Source organism: Molothrus ater, chromosome 2, assembly GCF_012460135.2.
Source record: "Molothrus ater isolate BHLD 08-10-18 breed brown headed cowbird chromosome 2, BPBGC_Mater_1.1, whole genome shotgun sequence".
Classification (NCBI taxonomy): Eukaryota; Metazoa; Chordata; class Aves; order Passeriformes; family Icteridae; genus Molothrus; species Molothrus ater.
In genome coordinates, this window is record NC_050479.2 from 42,265,588 (window position 1) to 42,283,113 (window position 17,526).

The 17,526-nt window shown below is 36.7% G+C and overlaps 1 protein-coding gene across 1 annotated transcript in view; it reads right to left on the minus strand.

Annotated features, from left to right (window-relative positions):
* The window catches only part of GPC6 (glypican 6), a 722,602-nt gene that overhangs the window by 352,587 nt on the left and 352,489 nt on the right, over positions 1–17,526 (minus strand). The gene's annotated exons all lie outside the window — the stretch shown is intronic.

Genomic DNA, 17,526 nt, shown 5'->3' on the forward strand with positions numbered 1-17,526 from the left:
GCTATTTTCAACTACGGGAGCTTCTGAAGCCTTTCTATAAAGGAAAAAGACCCAAAAAACCAAACCAAAACAAAATCTCGAACCAAATCAAAATGTTAGCTCTGGCAGTTGTTTGCACTTTTTATGGCATTACCATTGGGATTTTGATTCTGGCACTCACACTTCTGGTCAATGTTTCTAAAAAATGACAATCACAGTCTTGGAAATATGTCTCAGGATGTAAAGACACTTTGCAAATCCTGGGGGATAGGAAAGGCATGTAGGCATGTGCTAATTGGTTTGATGAACCAGCAAATATGCTTTTGTGACACGAGCCATTCCCTGCAAGGGACAGAAACATTGTTTCTAACTTCAGGCTAACTATTAGTTTCAGGATTTTCCATGAAACAGACCTTGTTGACCTGTAGCTGGGAAATACAGCAGGTGATAGCAGTTTGGGAAACAAACTGTCAAGGAATCACTGTGTTGGAGCTGGATTAAAAAAAGGTGAAACTTGTTGTACTGGAGTTACATTTGTGTGAAAGGCTCTAGCAGTTGCTGATTTGATGGCTGATAAAGAGAAAAGGGTCCCAGTAGGCAGCAACAAGCTGGTGAATCACAGCTGCCTCCTGATGTTCATTTGATTACAACCACAGCTTATGAATGTCATAATTGTGCAGGGGTTATTTGCTAGTTAGGGAATCTGGTTGTCTGTTAAAATAAGGACAGGCAGAAAGGTCAATTGAAAGGAATGTGCAATGAATGGGTTTAATTTATCTATGGTTGTCTTCTCAACACTTTGGGAAGAAATATAACAACAAATTAAAATTATCAGCAAGGGATTCATTGGTCATTTTCATGTGACCATTGGGATAAGCAAAAGAAGAGAGAACCTGTCAAAGCACAGGACTCTGGAAGAGCATGTCATGCTTAACCTAACATTATGAAGGTTGGGTCAGGGCCAGATATGATTACTCTCTAGTACATATGAGTGTTAAACACCAGGGAGAAAATAGAGGTATTTAAGATAATGGATAAAACAGGCATAATAACAAAAGGCCATTAATTCAACTTGTCTATGAATTAGATTATTTCTAATAAATAGAATAGAGAGTTTCTGCACAAAATTTCCAATAAAAACAACTGGACAATAAAGATGAGGCAGAAGGGGAGTTTGTCCTGTAGATATGGAAGACTTATGGTATTTAGATTTACACCGAAAACTGATGAGTATTATCTATACAAAATATTCCATTACAAATGGCTAAAAAAATTATCTTTACCCATTAATATTGTGACAATTGGAAAACACTGGCAACACCACATTACATTAAAAGAAAGACTGTTTTTCTGTCTAGTTTCCTTTCCTTGAGTTAGGAGAAGACAGTGATCCCTTAGTAGACAAAACCAGGTTATTTTACTCATTAAATTGTAACAGATGAAATATTTTGTCTATTCTTATAAATATTTTAAACTATTTTCAAGATAAATTATTTGCCTATGACAACAAGAAATATGCATAGAATAAAATTAAGCCAGTTTTCTAACTAAAATGGAGCCAGTTTTCTAACCTATTGCTTATGATGGTAACACAGACTTTGTTTACACTGATAATTGTCCTTATTTTACATAAAACATTTCACAAATTTGGTTCACAAACAAAAAAATTACAAAAAAAAAGCTCCACCTCCTGAATTGTAGGTATAACTGAGGAAAAGTATATTTTAGAAAATTTACCATTGCATAAAATATTCTGTCCAAGTACCAATTAGTTTTTCAGTCAGGTTGCATTGCACACTGTCATCGTTTTGTAATCTATTTTGCGTATGAGATTCAAGCTTTCCTGCCCTTCAGTATTTACTTCAGACACTTTCTGACAAACCTCAGCATACTGATAGCATGCTCAAGAGGTCTCTTCTATATCTCACAGGTGAAGTCGGGATCTCACTTTCCCACCCATCCCAAAACACCACTACTTTTAAGAGTTAATACTTGTGATAAGCCAGTAGATTCCAGAAGAAGGAAGCTTGTGTCTGTCTGGGGACATTATTATCTACATTTCAGGGAGGTGGGATCTAACTTGGATGTTTTATTTTGGATCAGGCATACTCTTTCAGTACACATACCCACACCTTCTTTCACATGGCAGGATGGTCTTGCCTGACTGTGCAACGAGAATCTTTTGAAATAAGACCAAACCAGAAGATGTTCTCTGTGAGTATAACTAACCTGCTCCAGCTGGTAACTGGATCTCAGCCAAGAAAACAGCATTTTACTTTTTTTCAGCTATGTGACTGAATTTGTGTATTTCAAGCACATTTTTGCTGGAAAATGTGAAGCTCCCACAGTATGCAAGAAAGAAAGAAACAAAGAAGTCACAGTAGCAAAAATCATCATTTAGCTTCAGGAACTGTGAAAAACATGTGTAATTAGTATTTTACAACAGTGTGATACCCTATGAGAAATCAACAGCAATTGTGATGCAACATCTGGTCCTTCCAAAGACATACATCCCGAAACAAAAGCTACTAAGAACTAAAATGTAGACAGAATAGCAATGCACAAGAAGGAAAAGAGATATGTATTAGCTCCTGAATTCTATATTTATTTGTTTGTTTGTTTGTTTTTGGGTTTGGTTGCTTTTTTTTTTTTCTATAGCACAAAGTAAAAACTTAGCATAAGAAATGTTTTATCCTTTGCAAATTTTCTCTTTCTAAATTTTTTTTCAGCTTGTTGATGCATGGTACAGATACCTATTTATCATTACTAAGTGTCTCTGATGTACTGTAATGAGAAAACAAAAAGCCCAGATCTCTGACTGGGTGGTTAAAACCAGAAGCACTAAGGCAGCTCATGTAAGTAATGGTGGCTTAAAATTTAAGGAAATGGTGATGAGTAGTGATTTTGTCTCAGAAATAAGCTGTAACTATGGAAAGGCCTTTTATGATGAGATTGTATATGTTATTTCAATTACCATCGGGTCACTATCTTTGGAGAAGGTAGTGACTTGCTACCATACATAATAAAATGTGAGTGAAATCACAGTAACCAGAGAGGAAAAGGATGTTTCTGTACACTTCCAGAGCATGTATTGACCATAAAAGGTGACAACTCATCCCTTTAATACATGTAGGTATGGAAATCCCATTATATGCAGCACTTCATATTGCTGCCCTTGAGTACTGTATGGCTATTTTTATTGCTGCCTGTGGCAAGCAACTACCCCTGTCTCATTTTACACAACACCAGAGAAAGAGATTATCAGGCACTCATGTAGCCTTAGATGTAAGTGTCCAGTGCTGAAATTCTAGCTCCTACTTTGATTTTCTCTGCAGCTTAGCACACCACCTCCCGCAAGCAGAGACAAGAAGTGTCTGTCTGCATTCTGCTTCAGCAGCTGCCAAGGTGCTGCAGTACATTGACTTTTCCTAAAGATCCAACTGAGGAGGCTATTTGTTGGCCCAGCAGAGTGAGATGTCTGCTTGCAAAAGATCTATACATAACTTTATGTTCATTTCCTCATCAGTGTAATGGGGTTAACCAGACTGTGCGTGCCTCAGAGAGGATTTGAAAGCTTTAACAACATAGCCAACCAGTCTATGAAGTACTTATGTATTACAGAGACAGAAATCATAAAGCATACTTCAGGAAGTTAAAAGTTAAGCACTGTACAAACATTTACTGCAGCCAAGCTTTAATACTTTTAATATAGCTTGAGGAAGAAACAGCAAACAAATTTGGGCCTTGGAGTAAAATGTAGCACCACTGCTTATGTGTTCCTTCTGTTGTAAAATCTAACAGAATTGGATTAAACATTATCACTTGCTCTTTAATCTTGGTTTTACAAGGTGTTGGTTCCTTGACCTGATTTTAAAGGATTTAAAACTCAAACCTGTTATCCTTAATAGCAATTCTAAACTTCAAAGCTTTGAAGGAGGAAGAGAAAATAAGATCTGCTGCATAGCGGTTGAGATTAGAATTCTCAGTGAGTATTCATTCCTGTCATGTTCAGAAAGACCTATATGGCTACATGCTGGGAAACATGACATGCTGTTTGTGTAATTGAAAACTGAGAATTGAACAGGTAGCTAGGAACTTTGGCTGTCCTGCTTGAAATTACATATGTACAATAATAGTAATACACAGATCTCAGCTTCAGATTAGAAAACAGAAAGAATGACAAAGAATACTTAGCCCAGTATTTTTCTGAAATGCTGCTTAAAATTACTGTGGGGAAATAAAATCCCTGCCCTGATAGTAATATTCTTTTCCATTTTTCTCCTACTCAGTAACCAGAAGCTAAAAGTGGCTATTTAGGACTTTTCTTCTTATTAAAAGGGGTAAACTGTACTCCAAGGTGGGGCGGAATTGCTAGCATTAGCAACAAAAACCTACAATGACATAGGTTTCTTTCAAGAGCCCTTTTATTTATCAAAAAGCAGGAGCTTTTGCAAGAACCACAGGGCTCAGAAAGCATCAAAAATCACTTTGCTTACAAGCTAGTTGTCCTTATCCAGTCACCATCTAAACCAGAAAACTTCTTTTTCAGTTTTTAATTTGGACTGTATTAACGATGCTTCTCTGTAACTTCTAGTGCCATGTTTCCTGAGTGAATCTGTTTTAAAATAGGTAATTTTCCTCAAGTTAGCAGCACTGTCCTGTAAGGATTTCCCAAATCCTCTGAAAAGCATCATATTGCAAGCAGCTCTGGTAGGCATAAAATGAGCTTTCCTATTTCCACTACAAAGTTTGAGCTGGTAGCTAATCCCAGGCCCATTCCCTGTTATGTACAACTCCAACACTAACTCTTGGCATAATATCAATCCCCCTTTCTGATTTAGGAGTATACATACTGGATAAGGACCTATCCCAGATTTTCAGTAAAATATTCTTAAAAGAACTTGTGAAATTTTAAGAGGTGAGCTAGGGAGTGCAGCTCCAGAGCTATCACAAAATCCCCTGAAGGGCGTTATTGTTATTTTTAACAATCCTTAGCAACACTTGCATGGCTTTCAGTGAGGTATCAGGTTTGTCATAGAAAAGAGAAGTGCTTCTCTGGGACCTGCTGGCCAGCAATTGATGTGAAAAACCAGGTTTTCAAACCAGGCTAGCAGCAGCAAAGAGCAGTGAGCTCCCTCTCTGGACATGGTGGTGGGTGGAAGAAGGCAGCAAGAGGTGGCTTTTCACATGGATATTGCCTAGGAAAACGTGCCTAGTCACATTCCCATTTCAGTATCTGACTTTGGCTGCTTGATCAAGTTCTCCAGTTACAATGCAGAGACATCAAGCCTTACCCTGAAGGCTTTGTGAAAGATAAAAAAAGAAAGGAGGGAGAGAGGCAGACAGTGGGAGAGAAGACTGGAGAGCACTGGAAGTGCAGTGTGGCACATAAGAAGAAACCAACAAAAAGAAACAAGAGTTACAGGAAATTTAAAACCTAGAAACAAAACCTGCAAAATACTAAAATGTCTTTCAAAATATGCATTAAACCTCTGACTAGCTGGTTTGCTTTAGTAACATAAAACTTCTTAGCTCTTTTATCATAGTAAATCTAGAGTGTGGTACAGGAAGAGATAACGTGATTTGGCACAGATTCTTAAAGTGAGACTAGGAAAAAATTGGGTCCTTCAGTAAGGGAAATAAAGGGGTTGCTAGTCTGTTGGATATTACTTCTTTATTTCATTTCTCAAAGAACATACGTCTGCTGCTGAGATATCACTTTTTCTATATCATAACCTCTAAACAATCTTCTGTACTCCACAAGATATTATTTTACAGAAACATAATCAACATCCCTAAATAAAGATATGTGATGGAAAACACCAACAAACCATAATAACACATCCCCAAACCATAATAGCACAACAACAAAAAGCCCCAACCAACCAAACAAGAAAACAAAACCATCCAAAAAGAACCCAAGACAAACCTAACCAAAACAAAATTTAAAAACCAAACCAAACTCAAAACCAAAAAAAAAAGCCCCAAACCCCCATAATTAGTCTGAAAGCATTATGTTAGAGTTGGTCCATATCCAGAACACTTGTATTAAACATTTTCATATATTATTAAAAAGAAACCTAACACTTCACAGAAAATGAAATGCTATCCACTGCACATTTCACCAGTATTAGAACACTTTCCTCACAGCTTCTGAAACCTTACAGGCATGAAAGACTGAACTTCTACTTTTGTCAAAGCTCTGAAACTTAAGGCCTATTGTTTTAACAACTAATTTCTGCATATTTTGTGTAAACATGTTTTCCCAAATGTCTTCAGTTTCTTTTAATTTCATCTTTTATAATTTAATTTTTGAGCTTTTTCAGCAGTCAACAAAATATAATTTGCATTATGACTCTTCCTTCAAATTCCTGAAAGCTAACCTTTTCCTTTAAAAAAAATCAATTTATATGTAGATTATCACACATTTTTCTATAGCCCTAAATATTTCTCCATGCAAACCTCTTCAGCACAGATACTCAGTGTACCTAAATCTACTGAGAGTCCATTGGTTTTGAGAATTCCAGTTTTCTTCCTTTCACCAAGACTTCCTGAATGAGGGAAACCAGAAAAACTACCAAGGCAAAAAAAACCCCTCAATCAAACACTCAATTTTTTTCTTTAATCTAAATCCTGCTGAAATATATGTACAGAAAGAAGTGAAATGGATACTAAGCCCCTAAAGTATCTATTGGTACTAGAATCCAATGAAATAGGAAGCATAAAAGGATTCCCAGTTGCACATCATATCCCATATCAAATGCTGGACGACAATCAAACTTGATAGCAAACCATCTAACAAAGTAACCCTGAAATGAGCTCCCATGGCAGTGCATTCAGAGATGCTCTCTTCTCTACTGTGAAGAAAAGTGCTGATTTCTTTGATTGCAACTGTTCAGACTCTGCTTTCTAAGGATTTGAGGACTTACAGGAATAGAATTTTGAGTTGTGGTAGATCACTGAGTCCACTTCAATATAAGGTTAGAATTATATGTTTTCTTAAAAATATAATCTTCAATAACAGTACAACACGTAGAAAAGTACAAAATAATGAAGTACATTACAAGAAATGTAATAGAATCGTAGAATAATTAAATCATAGATTCATAGAATGGCCTGGATAGGAAGGAACCTTAAAAATCATCTAGTTCCAACCCCTCCCTGTGCTCAGGGACACCTTCCACTAGGCCAGGTTGCTCAGACTCCCATCCAGCCTTGATGATTGATATAGACAAGAACTGATATGAGCTGTGTGAGTAACAACCATTTCTATTACATTACTGTTAGCATTTTAAGTACATTAATCTAATGGGTTCAGTCTTGGATGTCAATATGTTTGTCTGCCCTAGAGTATTCAATATTCAAATAAGTTAAATATTCCTTCTTGATATGTGGCTGGCAATATTATAAAACATCTATAGCATCAAAAGTTAAAGGCATAGAGCAGTATTTCCTCTTTTCAAGGTTCAAACCAACTCTTCTAAAAGAACATGATAACAGAAAGTGCTTGGCAGTGACCTTTTTCAGTCTGCCTCTTCATTTCATATTCATTTCCTTAAAATATATTTAAGGGGGTTAGAAGAGCAATGAAATGAACTTTGAAGAGATAACCTACTTAAAAACAAAAGGAATTTGTTTTACCTGGAAGCATTTCTTTGTACTGTCTTCCTTACAAGTGGTTCTTCACTGTCAATGTGCAAAAAAGTTTTAGCACCAAAGCTAGTTTGATCTACCTTCAAAAGTAACATTGAATGACCTCTACATTGCAATACCTAAGCAATCAGCAGAATGGCTCCAAGTGAACAGAGATTTTCATATTCTCATCAGTAAAATGGACAAGAGAGGAAAAAATTAATTTTAGTAACATTTCCATATCTTAATAAATATATGCTGTAAAGTCACAACTGACTTATTTACTCAAGAAGAAGATCCACAATGAAGAATACATGCTGAATGCTTATCATGGCAAAGCATTTTTGAAAGATAAGAAAGGGTGCTAAGTACTAATTTTGGTTACAGTGTGCTCAGGTCCCTCTCAACACAAATTAAGTTTATTTCCAGCATTTTATTTCAAAATAATATCAGCTATTCAGGCTAAAATGTAATTACCTTCAAAATGCACCTATCAAGTATGAGCAGCTACCCTTTCTCATAACAACCCAAAAAAACTGAGCCCTTAAAGAAAATTCAAAATGCAGGCAAATTGCCATAATAGTGGGCACTTCTGTTCTTCAGCCCTATGAAACAGAGACTGCACTGAATAGAAGCTTTTTAAGGCCTGGATTTGTAAAGGCTTGTGGAGAAATTCAAAATCCAGCTACTCACAGTGGGAGAAGTGACACCTCTGGTAAATTATATGTAAAACACATATCCCAATTACCTTACTCAGCAGCAGGTTAATCAATGGCAAGCCCAATGGGCAGCATTCATCTGTCTTTTGAGACATCTGAGCCAAGGCCAGAAGATTGAGCACAAGAAATTTGGAGTTGAAGTGGGATTTCTGACACCATTAAAGATTACACGAGAACCCCATAGTTAGGAAGATGTTTTCCACAGTAATGATGTTGAAGAATGAAGGGAAGATGAAATGTCAGTCCTTTCTTATACCTCAGCCTTCCTATACATAGGTTCCTGTGGGAAAGACATTTTGTGCTGTCCTTGTGAGCTAGCAGGGCCTCCTGAAGATAAGGAGAAGCCCTGTATCTCCCCTGAAGGAACGCCAAGGTCATTACCATGGAGATCAGAGAAGGAGAGAAAGTTGGGAGATACGGACTCTGGCTGTCTCGCAGAGTGATGTGGCTCTCAGGGTGTCTACTGAGAACCTTGTTTCTCTTTTATGGCCAATGGGCACTGTATATGTGTTAGATGGGTGTTAATATTTGGAGGAACTATAAAAGCTACGTTGGTTAAATAAAATCTCTCTCTTTCACCCTTCTGATGGAGTTGTGTATTATTGTACTGTGTCGTGCACTATAGCAACAGGTTCCCTCTCTGATTTCTCTGTACAACCAGAGAAGAAACACCAGTCCACTGGTATTGAAACACCAACATCCTCAGGACCTGAGCAACACAGAGCTGTACCTATGCATGCCAAAGAAGGTGCAGAAGGTAGGTTTTTCTAGGAAAGTGCTGCAGCTAGCAACAGTTACAGCAGAAACACTGTGATGTGAAGCAGAAATCACCATAGCCTTTTTGGGGGAACCACATCCTATAGGTTGCATTAGGGATGCTCTACAATTAAGCATTACCTGCAACTTTTGGTGATTTGGAGGAGTACCTATGTTTTGTGATTCTGATTTGGTCTGTGCTGTTTTCAGGGGTGTGGAACTGCAAAAGTTGAAGGTCAGAAAGTAAGGTGTACATGATGGAAGCTCTATTTGTCCAAGAACAGGGCAGCAAAATCATGTAAAACCTCAGAATCACAATTTCAAATGCACATGCTTAAAGCTCTCAACTCCTTTCACTGGATCTTGGTTTAAAAAAAAAACCCAAACCACCTTGAAAGATGCTGCATCTGGGGACTGTGACAATTCATATTTTTTCTAAGTGGGCATAAGATGCCATAATGCACTTCCACCAGAAGATTGGTATCTTCAAGGGAAAATTGCTCTTTGTTTTGCTCTCCTTATTTTATACAACACCATCAATTTAAAATTTTACTCATGTAAAAAAGGACTAGTTTAAAAGAGTACTGTGAAAATTCAAAAGGCATAAACTGTTCTTCATAAGTGGAAAGATTTTTATCAAAATTTTGGAGCTTCTTAGGCCTCTAAGACTCTCTTGACCTGCAGTACAGTCACTGGAAATGTCAGCAGAAGAATACAGTTTTGTATTTCAAAAGTCTGCTGCCAAACTCCAGCATCTTTTCCTTGTTGTATTTTGGAATGGCTCTAGACAAATATTGCCTGCTTCTCTGTATTCCTGAAATATCACTTTCATCATGGAAGTTCAGACAAGTTTTTAGTATAAAATTAAGATTTTGTGTAAGTGACTTTTACATTTAAAGATATAATCCATATAATTTCATACCTCTATTACCATGTCTGTCTAAATGCTGGAATTCGCACCATGTGTATGCAAAGATTGAAATGAATACTTTTGTTTACCTGAAATCTTGTATTACAGATTAGTCATTTTCATATGATCTGTTGTTATTGACAAGTATGAGAGCACCTTTCAGTACTTCCTAGCAATGTACAAGAGCAGGAAGCTGATTTTTTGAATTGAGAATATTTTACCTGGACTTAGTCCAAATGGCTCAGAGGCATATCAGAGCCAGAGAAGACACACATTTCAGAAGTTAACCAGGACAAAAGCGACACTATGTTTCTGCACAATAAGTAGTTTTGAAGTGCCATTCATCAACAACAAGTACATGTAAGACTCCCTGCTGCATAAACTCTTTCACCAGCTAACAGTTGATTGGTAGGTGCAAACTAATTCCTAGCTATGATTCAGAGTCAAAAAAATGCAAATACTATACAAGCTTTAAACCCCCTACCAAACAGTTCTCTGTTTTTGTTCTTTATGCTACACATAAATACTATACATGCAGAAAGTAGTATATTTACAGTATATGGCTCTCTACTTTTAGAGAGGGATGGAAAAGAATTATTTAATCTTAAATTCCATAGTGGTGCAATATGGAAGAGTGGCAAGTGGACATAAATAGATCTGGAAACGAAAACGCAGTTAACAGTAAATGCAGCCAAGGAGAGGGCTCTGTAAGAGTCTTCCATCAGAACTGGGAGTGGTAAAGGGAAGGGATCATCCTGCTAGCTGCTGATTCCTGGGGGATGGAGACTGTATTTCAGGTCACAGGTTTCAAGCATCTTGGAATGTGGCCATGAGAAAAAGGATTCTCTAGTAAATAGAATAATCAGACTATTTCAATTGGAAGGGACCTACACTGATCATTTAGTCCAAATGCAACGTTTCAAAGCTGCAAGAAGCCTCTTCCTTTTAATTCAGTGGAAAATTTCCCTCACAGAATGGAAAGCATTTTGAGGAAGTAACCAAAACTTGAACTTTGCTAAGAACATCAGTATAGGTGCCGCATGATTAAAGAAAAAACCCAACAACATTAAAATTAATTTTAATGTCCTGTCTTCTAGATAAAATAACGATTTTGTTTTTACCTTACCTTGGGACTGCTCACATACTACTCCTCACTAGCTGACTTAACTTCCTCATAGAATTAGTTTCCTGTTCTTTTCAATTATTAGTCATTTAGAGCACTCACTTAATTTAGTTCTGAACTAAATGACACTGGCTTGTTTTCACCTTAATATTACACTTTGCATCTGATATGTGATAGTTACCCCATGACAACAACCCAACTTTTGAGAGTGAAGCCCTAAATTATATTATACAATGTCTTCTAAAGAGGAAATAATTAATACACTAGCCCTACAACTGTCATCTTCCACCAAAACAGAGTGTATGTGCATGAAAATGTGCTGTCTCAATAATCACCTGTTTTTACAGAACAGGAAAGTTTTCTTACAAAGGTAATGCACTCAATATTCAGTTTCAGTCCTATTTTTTTGTTTTCCCTAGTTTTGCACAAATTCTTGAAGTCTAGTTTCCTATGATGAAAAGTGAAGACTGAAAAATATTGAAAATATGTAATTTTGTCAAAACTCTCATTTTAAATCAGCCATGAAAATGACAGGCTGTTTTCCCAAAATTTAAACAGCAAAAGAGCTGGATATGAACAGTTGCATTAAAATTGGTTATTTGCAATATGAAGACCAAAAAGCATGCTGCCTTCCTATAAGCTTTCATGGTATGGAATTCCTTGGAGAGGATACTATTCACAAACTACAAAACTAAAAGACTGATATTTTGGATGGAACGTAGCTGCCTCTTTTGAAAAATAAGGCATTTACACAAAATTTTGCTTTCTGCCTGGACATCTATTTTTGTTTCATTCTTCTCCACATCCTGATCAAAATCTTTACTGTATGTACAGGACCCTTGTGTCAATGACACACAGCCAATGAAGCCAAATAACTGGAGGGTTCTTGACTTTTCAGTGAGAAGGTTGAATTTTTAATTTCTTCCTCAGTCACTGTCCAAGAAATCTTAAAATCAAGTAATTACTGATTTTCCAGGCAATTTTCATTTTAATACTGTATTTTCATCATCTCAGCTACTAGGCCAAACAGTAAAAGATCCCTGAAAATGATGTAATTTTTTGATATTTGAAGTCTTGTTTCAACTGCCCCTTTCAAGTCAAAGGTCACCTCCAAAAGACGGCTCTGAAAGGAGATTCTGAAAGCTTTCTCTCAGTTATTTCAAACTGAAATCTGAGATGTGGAAAACAAAAGACTTTGTGGGTAGCCTCAATGTGAAAAATTTACTGTGTGTGCAGGTCAGAAAATCAATGTAGGCCACAATTTACTGGTGTTAACTTTCACTCATTTAACTGTTTTGTGTTCAGATTGAACAATCATTAGGGATGGGTCACTGAATATAAAGATTCCTGTAAACCAATGGAAAACAAATCTATACTTTCAGCAATTTATATTCTTACTAGTTGTCCATGTAGAAGCCTATTCATTTACAGGTCAGATATTAACAATGTTGTAATAATACATTTAATTTCTCCTTAAAGTTTCACCTTAGCCTCATCTTGAAGGGCAGATAAATACTTACTGCTTTTTCAGGACCATGCTTCAAATTTGTTCTTTATCCTGTAAACCATAATAATGTCATAACCAACAATTTACAAACACTTATCATCTGAACCTACAAAGCCTCTAGCTTTTACCAGCATATACTGTCTAAAAAAAGGAGTAATTCAGACACTAAGATAATCAGATTTTCAGTGAGGGTCTCTACTCACCTCAGCATTTCTGTATTCCTAGGGTGAGCATAACTGAAATGCTTCCACTGACTACCACACTAAGCCACGTGCTTTTGTGAATATAGGCAGCTGCTCCCCTTTCACTCCTTTCTCCCACTCTCCTTTAAAGAGAAGCTTTTAACACCACAAATTGCCCAGGGAGAGAGCACTGTGGTTTTGGCTCATTCAGTGTTCTTCCACGATCCTCTGCAGATACTCACTGCACCTCCTCTCTCTGAGGTCTGTGTTAGCTCTACTCTTGCACATAGCTTCACATCAACCAGTGTGCCAGCCTGGCTCGCTCACCAAGCCCAGTGCTTTTCTTTATTGAGTCAAGTCAGGACAAAAACTTAGACCCATGATTTCTTGTGTAGAATAACAATTTACTGTGTTGGGGATATTCAGCCACAGGCATACAAAATCGAAGGGTATAGGCTCTTTCTGTTTATTTTTTTTACTTTTCTGGGTCAGTGTTCCTGTTAAAAATGCCTCAGATCAGTAAAGCTTTTAGTGTGAAGCTGGTCAGTGCAGCTCCTGCAGATTTCACAACTCATTAAAACAAATTACAGTCTCAGACATATATTGTCTCCAACTAGCTTAATAATAATATAGATAGAAAACAAGGGGAGACAATAAAACCCCCATGCACATCTACTGAGTTTGTCCTCTTCCACAGCTATATCCTTGTTCTGCGAAGGCTGCAGTTTAGGTTAGAAACTTCAATTCGTAATGTGTGAAAGAGAAGGATTTTAATCCTCCTTTCTGTGAAAATAGAACCTCAACTCCAGAGTTGTGGCCTGACTTCTATAATCCTTTGGGTTTATATGCTTCTACTTTTCTGAAAAGAAAATAATATTTCCCTTCAGCAGCAAAAAAAATCCTGAAAAAATTCCTTACCTTGAAATGTAAGAAAGTGTGGTGATAGAATTTGAAGAAAATACAGAGGTTTTAGAAAAAGAAAAAATCCAAAATTTTATGGTACCTTTCACTAATATTAATCTAAAAATGCTAAAGAAGAGACAAAATGCAGAATACACATAAAATGAAGGGAGCCTTCAGTGAGGGAGTCTTCATTGCAATGGTGTCTGATTCTGTTTTTGTGTTGCTGAAGCACCTTTGTTGTGACCATTTATTTAGAAAGTAATTAAAAATACACTTACAGGATTAGGTGAGTTGGCTGTCTGTCCTGAACTCATTCACTCATGTTGGGTTAATATGCCAAATTGACATGGATGCCCATCCAGTCTGTTACAGTAAAACACAGCTTTCTTGATGGGAGATGCAGCTGGTGTGTGACAGATCTCATTCTCCTTCAGTACAAAGGGAAACAGCTTATTTTAAATTCTTTTCAGCTGAAATCCTCTAACTGTTAGATATGGCTAGGATCAGCCTCCTAAATCTCCAGTTATAACTCAAAATATCTGGTTTGACTTTGCACCAAATGGGATCGAAGCACTCTTAAGTCATGGAGATGGGATTTATCTCATCTACCTATAGATCAATGTAGACATCTACAACAAATTTGGTTTTCCAGGCCTATCTTTTTTTGTGTTAGTGAGAAGTAGGAACTTTTATAGAGCTATTAAAGTACTTTGTGCCAGATGTCTACCTAAGAAAGGAGGAGAATGGCACTCTAGAAGTGCCTATTCTTTTTCTATAAAGGAACCTTGAATGACTACTTCAGATACTGCCAACATATTAGAAGTGTCTACATGGATGAGAGATCTCTTTCCATGGATTTTTGTGAAAGAGAAAAGAGAGCTTTTGAAATTTCCTCCTACGCTTTCCTGAGTGAATGAGTATTTACAGTACCTTTCACAGTAAAGTCAAGCAGGTTAATTTGAACAACTGATTTCAGAAGCTGTTCTCACTTCACCAGCAGTTCACTACTAGCACTCTCCAGCTGACACTGGGGACTGGAAATTTCTGTTACCGACTCTCTGGAACTGATTTCTCATCTTCTACCTTTCCCCTTTGTGCTTTTGTCTTCAGTCTTAGTATGCACCTCACTGTTTTACCAGAGAACATAAAAAAATTCTTAGTGTAACTCAGAAACATCTGCAATTGTATGGATACACATCTCCTAAGATTTTTTTATTTGGAAGAAAACGTCTAGAACCAAATAAAGATACTAGTGTCCATTCTTCTGTATCATTATTATTATTATCATTATCACCCTTTTATTACTACAGCATCACTTTTACCTGTTAAATTAGACCTGAATAAAGAGTAAAACTAATTATAAAATAAATATGAAATGGAGAAATGTTATTCTCATAAATTTTTTTTTAGTAATTCCTCTTTAAATTTCTGGTTCTGGATCTGCATTTATGACTAGACTTTTACTAAATATGTAGAGACAGAATGTAGTTTAAAATCACATGCAAGCAGACAGTTCCTTCCACCAATATTATATTATATTGGCAACTTGGGAATCAAAGGGAATCTTGGGTAATGATCATTTAGCGTTGCTTTTCGTTTAGAAATTTATCTCTTGATTCAATGAGGGAAAACAGACAAAACGTGATAAATCTCTATATTGGTTTTATTTGGCTTATTTATTTTTTTATGCAGCCTTCAAGTTGATTTATAACATTACATTCACATAACTTGGTGGTGGCAGTCTTTGCTGCAAAACAAATGGATCAAATTAACTATCATGTGTATTACAGCTCTGGACAACAAAGTGCCAAGCAGTACATGGGTGGGTTCAGCACTTTTAAAATGTTTTGTATATACCTTAATGCTTACTTCAGCCACTGATTGATTAGACTATAGTTATCATGTAAGTGGATTGACTCCATTACAAGGAAGAAGAAGGAAAAAACCCACAGCTATCAAGTACTTGGACCTCTATTAATACCATCTGAGAAACCCTCACTATAAATGAGAGCCTGAAATGAGGGACAAAGGTGAATTTTTTCAATGCTAGTAATTAATTCTTGCTTTGCATAGGGTAATTGAGGGCAATCACAGAATATTGCATGTCATTTCATTATTGGGCCATCAGATGGACTTCTACTTGCATACCCTGGTAAATGTGTTAAATACCTTGGCTGCTGTACCCATGTTGAAGATAAAAGCCTCCTTAACCTTCCTGTCAGTCCCATCTCCCTTTAAATGTTGTCCTTTCCATTTCACTCTTTTTTTTTTTTTGTTAGACTTGGAAAGAAATAAAGAAACAAAATGCAAAACCACATGCTTTCTTTGCTTTAATATTAAAAAAGTGTCAGGATAACTAAAATAAAAACATTCTGGAACAGCACTAAATATGAACTTACATTGTAATGAAATTCCCTGCCTGGGTAGTTCATGCTGTTGTGGTCACTGTTGTCATAACCCTCAGGTTCCTATTCCTATGTCTGGGCAAATCCCTTACCCAGCTGCCCAGCACTCAAAAGTACACTGTGACAAAAAAGAAAGGCAGCTGCAAGATAGAACTAGAAAAATTTAAGCTCTGCCTTGAAAATCAGCAACCAGGTTGCTCATTTCTTCATTAATTCTGTGAACCCTCCTACAACACAAAGTACAATTCCATTGATAGCTTAAGTCACTTGCTCTGAAAAGTTTGATGTACACATTTTTAAACAGATCTTTCTGATAGTGATCTACTCAGTTGTGATACTTTCAAGGCCACCAGATGTTAGTTGACTGGATATACATATACATTTCTACAGTGCAATTTGTGAGGCATAAAGATATGCCTGCTTCAGAATTTTGAAACAAATCTTATGCTCAGTGTGACTGAGAGTACCTTCAGTTAAGTCCTAAAAATTATTTCAATTACCATAATTATACAAGTATGGTTGTTCAAAATACATCATTATACACTGGCATCAGATTCACCAGTGGCACCCACCTTTCAGGAGTTTAAATGAAGAACATAACTTCTGTAGAGCTCATGTACAATATGGAGTTTCTGCCATCTGCTAAAATATAAAATCTGAATCTCCAGAAGTGCATCTCTTTCTCCTCACTGACTTTGTGGGGTTCTGGGGAAAAGGTTTTCTGACTTCCATGTTCTGGAAAGATGCCTAGATTACTTAGAATTATCCTTGGCTCCAGTGCATCAATGAAGATAATAAGGATTCCTATGAGTCAAGTCCTTCTAAATATAACATAAATCTAGTGCTTTGAAAAGTTTCCACAGTATTTACAATATTGTGCAGTGATATTGTGTTTTCTTTGTGACCATGCCAGACCACAAATAGTGGTGTGATCAGAGAATTAGAGTTGATATCATAGATAATGAACAACAAAATCTGGATAAAGTAGGACCTTCTTTACCACTATAATACAAGAATTTTTGTTATTTTCAAAATATTTTCAAATAAAGTGGGCAATATTTGAATCCATGCTCACTTTGTGCCACACAGACAAAATACGCAGCCTTGGTCACTTGAGATCATAGAGTCACAAAATATCCTGAATTGGAAAAAGACACTAGAATCATCAAAGGCCAGCTCCTGGCCCTGCACGAGACAACCCCAAGAATCATACCATGTGAGTTGTCCAAACAATTCTTGAACTTTGTCAGACTTGATGCCAGGACTGATTCCCACTGTTCCAGTGCACAAACATTTCTTAATATCTAACCTAAATCTTCCTTGACACAGTTTCATGACATTCCCTTGGGTCCTCTACCACTGGTCACCAGGGGGAAGGGATCAATTCCTGTCCCTCTGCTTCCCCTTGTG